This window comes from Piliocolobus tephrosceles, chromosome 5 (assembly GCF_002776525.5).
Source record: "Piliocolobus tephrosceles isolate RC106 chromosome 5, ASM277652v3, whole genome shotgun sequence".
NCBI classification, from domain to species: Eukaryota; Metazoa; Chordata; class Mammalia; order Primates; family Cercopithecidae; genus Piliocolobus; species Piliocolobus tephrosceles.
Genome location: NC_045438.1, coordinates 68,081,946 through 68,093,495, shown reverse-complemented (window position 1 = coordinate 68,093,495; position 11,550 = coordinate 68,081,946).

Here is an 11,550-nt window from a genome sequence, read left to right as displayed (position 1 = left end):
ATCAAAGAGGACACAAACAAATGGAAGAACATATCATGCTCATGGATAGGAAGAATCAATATCGTGAAAATGGCCATACTGCCCAAGGTTATTTATAGATTCAATGCCATCCCCATCAAACTACCAATGAGTTTCTTCACCGAATTGGAAAAAACTGCTTTAAAGTTCATATGGAACCAAAAAAGAGCCCGCATTGCCAAGACAATCCTAAGTCAAAAGAACAAAGCTGGAGGCATCACGCCACCTGACTTCAAACTATCCTACAAGGCTACAGTAACCAAAACAGCATGGTACTGGTACCAAAACAGAGATATAGACCAATGGAACAGAACAGAGTCCTCAGAAATAATACCACACATCTACAACCATCTGATCTTTGACAAACCTGACAAAAACAACAAATGGGGAAAGGATTCACTATTTAATAAATGGTGCTGGGAAAACTGGCTAGCCATAAGTAGAAAGCTGAAACTAGATCCTTTCCTTACTCCTTATACGAAAATTAATTCAAGATGGATTAGCGACTTAAATGTTAGATCTACTGTAGACTCTTTGACAATAAATGGAATACATTATTGATGAGTGATACATGAATGAATCTTAAAATAATTATGTGGGGTAAAACAAGTCAGACAGGAAAAGAGTATACACTGTATGATTCCATTTATATAAAATTATAAAATATGCAAACTAATCCAGAGTGACAGAAAACAAGGTAGGCAGGAGAGACAGATTATAAAAGGATGTAATTAAACTTTTCAGAGCAATGGAGGTAGTCGTTATCTTGATTGTGGTGATGATTTCATGGGTGTATGTACATGCCAAAATTTTTCAAACCATTCACTTTAAATATGTGCAGTTGATTATATGCCAATTATATATGAATAAAATGAGTAAAAGTATATACGATAAAAGAAGTATAGTACGGTTTGTGTAAAATATTATATATACATATGTGTATGTGAGTATAGAAACATTTAAATATCATAAAAGCTAGGTTTATCAAATTAGTGATTGTCTTACACAGGTGGAATTCTGGATAATTTTTACCATTTTCCTCATATATTTTATGTATAAATCATTTTTACAGTAAGCACATACTGTTTGTATAATCACAACATATCAATTTGCATTGGGAATAAAAGAGAGTTTTGAATGATGACATGTTAAACTATCAAATTATAACTACACTTTACTGACATTTATTAATGGGGCAGACATTAATTATCTATTTCATGTCATTGAATCTGACCCTTAAATTCACTTGATGAAGTGAAATTATTAACTCCACTTTTCTAGTGAAAAAGCTAAGCAAGTTGCCTAACATAACAAATTTGGTACATATTGGATCTAGAATATAAACACACACTTGAATGATTTCGAAGGCTTGTGCTGTTTTCATTATTTATTATTTTATTCCTTTAGGAAAGTCACTACCATATAATAACAATGAATAATAACATTACTATTCTCAATAGCAAGTATTGTGTGACATTTTCCTAATGCTTAAATGTGTTAACTCATCTAATCCTCACAACAACCCTCTGATAAATGCCAAAGTTATTCACATTGTGTAGATAAGGAAACCAACACAAAGAGGTCTTTTCCACAAATCCTCAACTACTATAACATGAAGCAATGTTGTGAACAGCAGGGGCATCCATCTTGTTAGGTTTGAGAGAGGTGGTGAAGATTTTAGTGCAGGGACTATCATAACTCCAACTATGCATTGGGCATATAAACCTTAGGTTGACAGCAGACAGGACAGAGCGAAGAAGGAAGTTGAGACTTTATCATCAAGGACACCTTAGGTACTTGCCTTGTACCATGCTCACAGCTTGTAAGAAATTCCATTTTACTTCCTTTTGCTTGAGGTGGGTTCAATGGTGGCACTACTGACATCACTCTAACAGAAGTCGTTTATTGGTTGGTGCTCTCTACACACTCAAAGATTTAGAGATACTTTGATGCAGAAAACAGACAGCAAGGCCTACAGTCCCCTCAGAAAAAGACTTGAGGCTTTACAATTGCTGGTCTTAAGGAAGAGCTGGCCTCTGGGATAGGCAGAAAAATGCACGCTGCACTCCACCTCTCTGGCTTGGCCAGAGGCACTTATTCCTTAATTGCTCCACACAGCGATGTGTTGATGGAGAAGAGTGAGTGGGTGAGCTTCTTACCTGAGTCAACTTCAGGGAGACAGGAGCTTGGCATTTACAGAACCATATACTTCACACTTCATCTCTAAAATCTTAAGGTGAGTATTCTTTTTCTCATATTGGCAATGAAGAAACAAACTCCAAAATGGCAGTGTCCATGGTGACATTCGGTATGTCCCAAAATCAGGATTTGAAACTAGTTGTTCTGATTTAGAGTTCACAAGTCATTCCTCTATAATATACACGTAAGGTAAAGAATAACAAATCCATCTCATGAAGTAAAGGGTCTAACTATAGCCTTTGTTCCATCTGTTTTGAAGATATGTATCAGGGTTTTTTGTTTTTTTTTTTTAAGTTCCTACCTACTTTCCATTTTTTCTTATTGGAATTTTTAAAAATGTAATTCAAGAATAATTTCCATTTACTTGCATGTGGGAAAATCGTGAATTAATTTTTTAAAGCTTTAAGAGTGTATGGAGAGCAATAGGCATTCTGGGCAGAAAGAACATGCCCAGAGGTTTTGGCTCCCTCTGTTTATGAGGATTCAGGGACTCCATCAGACCGCACTGTGATCTGGACACAAATATTTATTGGACAACTCCTGTGTGACGGGGATTTTTCTGAACACAGAGTTTGCAGCAGCAAGTAAGATAGATGTAGTCTGTACCATGGAACTTAAGCTCTAATGAGGGCTTCAGAAAATAAATAATTTCAGAACATGACAAGTGTAACTTTAAAAAAAAAAAAAAAAAAAAGCATAACAGGACAGAGTGTAACCAGGGTGAATGTGTTCAAGTGTTCAGTCAATGGGTACTGTAAGAATCAATGCCAAGGGTAGCTGAACAGCGATGAAGCCAAGAACTTGGGATACACGAGGCATTGCCCATTTCCAGGACAGCTGGCTGTGTTCAGGCCAAATAATTTTGTTCTGATTCACTTGAAGATTCACTGGTCTATAAATACAAGCCCATGGTGTGACAATAGGATGTTCCTAACTGCATCAGTACCAGGGAGCATTAATTAGTACAGTGATCTAATAACTTCTTGTGCCTTCTCAGTCATTCAAATCTTGATGTCTTCAACAGTTACCACTTGGGCAGACCAATGCAGTTTTCTGGCTTTAAATACCATCGACACAATGATGATTACACATTTTGTCTTCAACTACACCTCTCCACTCAGCATACTAATAGACATCTCAAATGTATTACAACCAAAATTGAGATGCTGATATTATTCCATTTCCCTAAACCTGTTCTTGTTGGTCTTCCTTCTAAGTAAACGTAAACTCCGCGATTTTGGTAACTCAGGCAAAAACCAACTGGACCTGATCTTGACTTCTTACTTTATCTTACATCCTGTATCCAATCCATTAATCAGTATTTCCATTTAGCTATAAAAACATAAACCAGGATCTGACATCTTCACCTTCTCATCAGCTCTACTGCTACCCTTTGGCCATAACTTGTGCAGATGACTGCTATAGCCCTACCTGATCTTAATGCATCCCTCTCTGCCCCTAATGTAGTTTTTTTCTTGACACAACAACCAGAATGCCCTTATTGACATGAGGGCTGGTGCTTATGATAACTCCTCTACTTAGAACCTCTTATGAGTTCCCAGCTCACTCTGAGTAAAGCCCAAACTCCTTGCTACACCTACAAAACCTAAGGAAAGTCTTCTTTCCCCTCTAGCCTCATTTCTTTCATAACTTCATCGTCTACTACTTTACTGTATTCACTAGGCTGATCCTGAGGGCTACTTAAACCTATCAGGCAGCACTTTCATTCAGGGTTTCCAGACATGTGCTCTCCCTAGATATGCACATAGCCTGTTCCTCGTTGTCCTTTGGGTCTTTGCTTGGTAATCAACTTCTTCAAAGGCCTTCCTTGACCACGTATCTAAAATTTGTCTCCCTCAATGTTTCCTATTCTTCTTATCTGCTTTGTTGTTCCCCATTTCATTTCTAACAATCTAATGTAGTTTATGTTTTACTTACTTATTTAGCTTTCAACACATCATCTACCCCAATAGAATGAAAGCTCCATGAGAACTAACATATTTTTAACATATTTTTCCCTTTGGATCACTGCTTTATGCAAAGTTCTTTCAATGGTGCCAGGTATGTAATAGTTGCTTAATAAATATTTGTTAAATAAATGAATACTTGAATGAATATATGGTAATTTTAATTAAAAGGAAAATGCAATAAATCTGAAAATTTATTAGTTTTTATTTGGTATTTGCTATCACAAGGGACACCATCTTTAATTAATAAATATATACGCTTCACCCTGCATCTCCAGTATTTCATTCCCTTGGACTCAGGAGCTGGCCTCTACACAGGTCTCATGCTTTACCAAGTATCTTATTATGTGTTTCCATTAATGGAAAGAATATAGCTAGGATTTTATTTTACACAAAGGTCAGAAAATTCAAAGCAATAGTTGCCATATCAACTACAACTTGGCCCCTCGGCTCATATGAATTTTTGCTATTACTTATATCTGCTCTTAACTTTTATGCCTTAAAATATATAAGGCAATTTGTCTGCCTTACTATTGCTGTGGGATTTGTCTACAATTTACACTTCAGGGCTCACCACAGGACTATGACATAACAGAACACACAGAATTCTTCTCTTTCTTTGGCATTGAACCAATGCACTTCCTTTACTACTGAAGTCCATCCATAAAAGAGATCATTCACTTTTTAAAGTTGCTGCTCCCCATTTGACAGGGGAGAAAAACTAAAATACTTTTATACTCCACATCTGCCTCAGTTCTCCCCAAAGCCTGAGTTTTATTAAGGTGCCCTCTCCTGACATATGTGACGCTCTTTTTTATCCACTTTATGAGACTCCAGGCACAAAGCCTCAACCTTAATCTTGCAATTCATATGGAAATTAGAGCCATACAGATTTGCCTAATCTCCATGAGATTACTTCTTGTCTAGAGCTGTTTTATAGAAGAAATAATAGAATCAAAGTAGTTAGGATGTCACTTTTTAGGACCTCCATGGAATGAATTTTCCACAGCAGCAGTATTTCATAACTGATTTATTTCTGCCGTCACTATAGAAAACTAAGTTCCTAAGTACTGCTTTTGAGCCTTTGGGCATTACTATTGTATCAAAATTGTGTGTGTTATGTTTGTAAGATTATACACTAATTAGACTAAAAGAGATGACAGGTAATATTCACGAAGATCTCTGGCAGTCACACAAATAATAGGACCCCAAGAAAAATATTCTGCCATTAAGCAAAACACAAATATTGAGCTCAGCAAACTGGGTCAGCAGATCCACTTGGACAAGATAAAACATGGAAAGAATCATTTGTTTTTTTAAAGAATTAATGTTAAATTCAATTGTTTGATAAAGTATGCATTTACATAGTTCTGAAACAAGAAACTGAAAAAAAAAAAAAAGTGTACATGACAAGTTTCCTTCCAATCTGGTTACCCATCTGCCCAGTTCTGCCATTCCCCAACCAAAGCCTTAGAATAGGGAATCACTGTTCTTACTTTTGTGTATATATAATCTTTCTGTGTTACTTTATGCTTGTACAAGTAACTATGGAAAGTGAATCTGACCATTACCCTTTGAAATCAAAAGTACACAAGATAATAAAACTCCAAACAGATTTTAAGCAGAACTAACATTTGTCTATATTTTCCTTAGGATAATTGATTATGCTCACCAATTGCTTTCTTCCCCTATTCTCCTTTCAAATGGATTATGATATACCAACTTTTTCTTAAATTTCTTCTTAGGGATTATTAAGAGCAATTTATTCGATAGCATGAAAGCTGTTGAAGATATTCCTTAATGAAAACACGTTTACTGATATTTCATTTTTCTAACAATAGAAAAATTAAGAATTATATAGAAAAGTCTATTATGTACTGTGATACAGATTAGTTAAAACATTAAATACAAAAATAACTTAAAAATTCAATTGCTTATTTTATTTTAGTTTAGGTCTTTAATAAGAAATTAACATGATTATCTTAGATTTATAATTTACAATTGTAATGAACAGATTTTATATACAAATATAAAATAAGTTAATTATATAAGGATTAGTTTTATCTTACTTATGTAATTATATAAATAGCAAGTTCATGGTAATATATTTTAGTTTTTGTTTTCTTTACAAAGCATTCAAATTCTAGGGCAATAGTAATATGTTCTTTTTAACCTGGTCATTTTAAGGGGAATAGGCACTTTGATATATTCCTCTCTCAGTGATAATAATTTAAAATATATACCAACATTGTAATGCAGACTATTTTAGTAGAAGTATGATTGAATGTGAAGGGAGAAAAAATTATTTTATGTCTAGCTCTGCCATTCCTAATAGAGTGTGACTTTGAGCAAGTTGCTTGGTCTTCTGTAATTTCTAAAGAGTTTGGCCTGCTCCAAACCTTCAATTCTTCTCTAGGAATTAAATATGAAAGGTAAATGATAGGAGAAAAGAAGAAAATCATAACAAAGTTACTAAAACTAAAAAGAGTAAAAATGGAATGAGACAAGTAAGAAAAAATATAACTTACAAGAATAAATATTTACAGTGGGCCTTTCAGACTTAAACTCCTGGCTTATTTTGTTGTTGTTGTTGTTGTTGTTGTGTTGTGTTGTGTTTGGTTTTAGGCTTTTACCAGCCTAAAGCCATGGTTTCTAGTTTCTGTCTCTAGTGATAAGTGGAAAAGAGTGATGAAGGCAGGGCTTTACTGGCCCAATCAGAAACAGAAACTAAGAACCTATGACTGTATTTTCTCCCTTGGATACCCATGTGTTCCCTCTGTTCACCTACAAAAACAAACAAGAACATCTCCAGGTTTCCTTTTCAAGATGCTGATGGAGCAATTGGTTGCTGCCGGAAGAGTAAAGCAAAGGGAAGAATATGAACATTTATTGCATATCTATTACCTCCTGGGCACTGTGCTGGGTTATTCACACCTGTTAGCTCATTCCAACATGGAGAGATAGTGCCACCTATGAAATTATTACAGTCAGGAAAAGTCTGGGTGCCAGTTCTTTGCCCACAAGTTCAGTTATTACTGCCTTGGTTAATTTTGTGTTAACGTGACTGGGCCATGGGATGCCAACATATTTGGTCAAACGTTATTCTGGGTGTGTTTTTTGAATGAGATTAACATTTAAATTGATAGACCCAGTAAAGCAGACTGCCCTCCCCAGTATGAATGGGCCTCATCCATTCAGTTAAAAGCCTGAGTAAAACAAGAAGACTGACCTTCTTCCTAGTAAGGGGGAGCTCTTCCTGCCTAACTTCCTTCAATTTTTTTTTTTTTTCCTTCACATTCAAATGGAATCACAGGCTCTTCCTAGGTCTCAATTTACCAGGCTTCATACTGGAACCACATTGTTGGCTCTCCTGTTTCTTAGGTCTCCTGACTTGGACTAGAACTAAACCATCCACTCTCTCGGGTATCCAGTTTGCAGATTCACTCTGCAGGTCTTTAGCTTTGCCAACCTCCATAATATCACATGAGCCATTTTTAAAATGTTATATATATATATATATAATCTATACACAATAAATGTGTTTGTGATATTAAAGATGCAATTTCCAAATCCTATATGTGTATATATATGATATATGTGGTCTATATGTGATACATAACCTATATAATATATATAATCTGTATTATATATAGATTATCTTATAGGTTATATAATCTATATATTATTATATAATCTATATATTATAAAATCTATACACACTTTTTTAAAAAATTACTATTATGTTGCCAATAATAACAACTTAGTGTTATGGACGAAATGTTAGTGTTCTCTTCAAAAAGTATATGTTGAAGCCCTAACCTCCAATATGAAGGTATCTGGATATATGGTTTGGGGGAAGTAATTAGGATTAGATGATGTCATAAGGCTGGGACCCTCATGATGAGATTAGTATCCTTATAAGAAGACACATCAGAGCATGTGCACGCACACGCTCCCTCTCTTTTTCTCTCTCTCTGCCGCCACATTGCCCAGGCACACAAAAAAGTCATGTGAGCCCACAGCAAGAAGACAGCCATTTACAAAAAAGGGGAGAGCCCTGGCTAGGAACTGCCTATGCTAACATTCTGATTTCAGAATTCCAGCTTCTAGACTGTGAGAAAGGCACTTCTGTTGTTTAAACAAACCTGTCTATGGTATTTTGTTTCGACAGCCCAAGCCGACTAATATACTTGGATTTGTATAGTGCTCTTTATTTTAAAATATAATCATCATTACACATAAGTCTCTTGAAAATTCTGTGAAATAGATATTTTACTTCACTCTAGCAATTAAAAAATGGAGACATAGAATATCTGGCCCCATAGAAACTGAGCTAATGTTCAGGCAATGTAATACCATATCAATGTTTAAAATGGAGTTCACACAAACAATATTTTGAAGAAAATACCTTAGTATTCTGGATTGTACTTTCCTTATATCCACTTAGTCTAAGTGTCAATCAAAATAAGCCAAAATTCCACTTATCTTTAGCAGAAGCATAATCTTTCCCACCTTCCTGATTGTGTATATCTGAGGTTATTAATGATAAGCAGCACTCCCATATTCTCTTATCTTTTACGCTAACAGTTACACAGGGCAAGTTCTAGTCTTTGTAAAGTATTTGAGGTGCTGATCACATAATGAATTTCCAGATTATTTATTACATACAGAAAAAACTCATTAAGTATAAGAGAGTATAGTAAAGCCCAGGAGTCTCCCCAAGTGTCTAGTAAAACAAAAGAGCAAGACAGTGAAATATGGTCTCTATTCAAACTCTGAGTGATTCATAAAGAGAGAAGTGTGTGTTTGTGACATTAAAGATATAATTTCCCAATCCTGTAAGTTACTTTATTGTTCAATTTAATAGTCTATAGAACATATAATGCCATGGCTTTTAATGGATACAATGGACTTTAGAGTAAATTGTCACACTTTTAAAAAGTTATAATTTTAATTTTGTCTTAAGAAAAAAAATGACCAACTTCAACAAAAAATTTGGCAAAGATCAGAAAAACACAAGACAGAAATTAGCAACCTCTGTAATTTCAAACTAGAGATAACTACAATTAACATTTTGGGTGCAATACTTCCATTTTATTTATATATTTATTATATATGTTACACACATACACACACAAGCAGGCTGCATATAAACCACCATCTCCATTATCTCCATCCCTCCTCCAGCTTTTATAAAAAGACAGGAGGAGCGGAAAGAAAGGGAGTAGACTCATCAAGAGTACAGCATTCCTCTACTACACATGTACAGACTCTTTTTCTTTTCATTATTTTCTAAACAATACAGTAATACATGTAAGCACTAGTATTTTTATTTTTATTTCAATAGTTTTGGGGAACAGGTGGTGTTTGGTTGCATGGATAAGTTCTTTAGTGGTGTACCTATCTCCCAAAGAGTGCACACTGTACCCAATATGCAGTCTTTTATCCCTCACCACTCTCTCATCCTTCCCCCTAAGTCCCCAGAGTCCATTGTATCATTCTTATGCTTTTGTGCCCTCATAGCATAGCTCCCGCTTTTAAGTGAGAACATAAAATGTTTGGTTTTCCATTTCTGAGTTCCTTCACCTAAAATAAGGGTCTACAACTCCATCCAGGCTGCTGTGAATGCCATTATTTCATTCCTTTTTATGGTTGAGTAGTATTCCATGGTATGTATGTGTATGTATGTATGTATATATGTATATATATACACATATAAACATTTTTAGCCATTTGTTGGTTGATGGGCATTTAAGCTGGTTCCATATTTTTGCAATTGCAGATTGTGCTGCTTATACACATTCATGTGCATGTGTCTTTTTCCTAGAATGACTTCTTTTCCTCTGGGTAGATACGCAGTAGTGGGATTCCTGGATCAAATGGTAGTTCTACTTTTGGTTCTTTAAGGAACCTCCCATAGACACCTAAATCCACTGATGCTCAAGTCCCTTATACAAAATGGTGTAGCGTTTGCATATAACCTATGCACATTCTCCCATATACTTTAAATCATCTCTAGATTATTTATAATACCTAGTACAATGTAAATGCTCTTTACCCTATACTGTGCATCCTCCATATACTTTAAATCATCTCTAGATTACTTATAATACCTAGTGCTTACATTGCCATAGATGTTATACATAATCTAGAGATGATTTAAACTATATAAGAGGATATGGATAGGTTATATGCAAACACTACACCATTTATGTAAGGGAGTTGAGCATCAGTGGATTTGGGTATTTGTGGGAGCTTCCTGGAACCAATTCCCCAAGGATACCAAGAGACAAATGTATTTCCCTGGAGCCTGTTTTTTCATGTAGCATGAAAAAATATCCCATTTTTCTGGCCACCATAGAAGTACTATTTCTCCTCTTCTCACTTTGAGTATGAAATAGCCCATAAAGGCCTTTGTGTGGCTTTGCAGAGGTGAAGTGACTGCCTCAGAACCAATCAAATATGTCCAGAAGTGGTTTGACTGGATGCAAGAGTAGTTGAGAGAGAGAGACAGAGACAGAGATACAGAAAGAGAGAGAGAGAGATGGAATGAAGGAGGAGGCTCTAGGAAGAGAATGACATAAATGTACAATGTATTCTTGCTTGCAGGTTCTTGCTCATGAGTAATTTCTCTATAGCATTTGTCTTTATCTGATCTTTTATGCGGCTAACCATAGCATCCTCTGAAATTGCTAATTCATTTACTCACAGTTTGAACCTGATGTCCTTTTGAGAGGCTATTTGGAAGTGATAATATGGCATTAGAAACTATAAGTGACAAATCAAAGTCCCATAGTCTAGCAGAAAGATAAATGGATCAAGTCTAAATATTGATAAGCATTTATTACTTTTTATATTTTATCAATAGTCTTATTAACATACAATAAAAGAAAACTATATAGGTTTGAGTTTATTGAGATAGTCAATTGTCTTCATTGATGTTAAAAAATGTAATCACAATGCAATTTTTATAACACATTCTTCATATTGTCTCGTGTTCAAGTTTCAATCAAAGATACTACTTGTTAATTTTGCTTTACCTATGCTTCTAAAAAGTTCTTTAATTTCTGAAATCCTGGGGATGAAAAGCTATCGGATACAAAGTAAACATTTGTTGAAATGTCCTCATTAAAGTTAAATTAAACAGAAGAAAGTGTTGATTGCGTGCAAGGAAAACCTAAATGAGCTAAGGCTATGAGACTGCGAAATAGACTCCCTAGGGGCAGCCTCTCGACAGTGTCTTTCACAATTACCCAAGCATGAGTCTTTCAGTCAAAGACTGTAGTTTTGGACTTTTTTCCCAACATACTTATTAAAATAGAGTATGTAAATAAAAAATACATTTTCCAAACCTGTAAGGCATTCT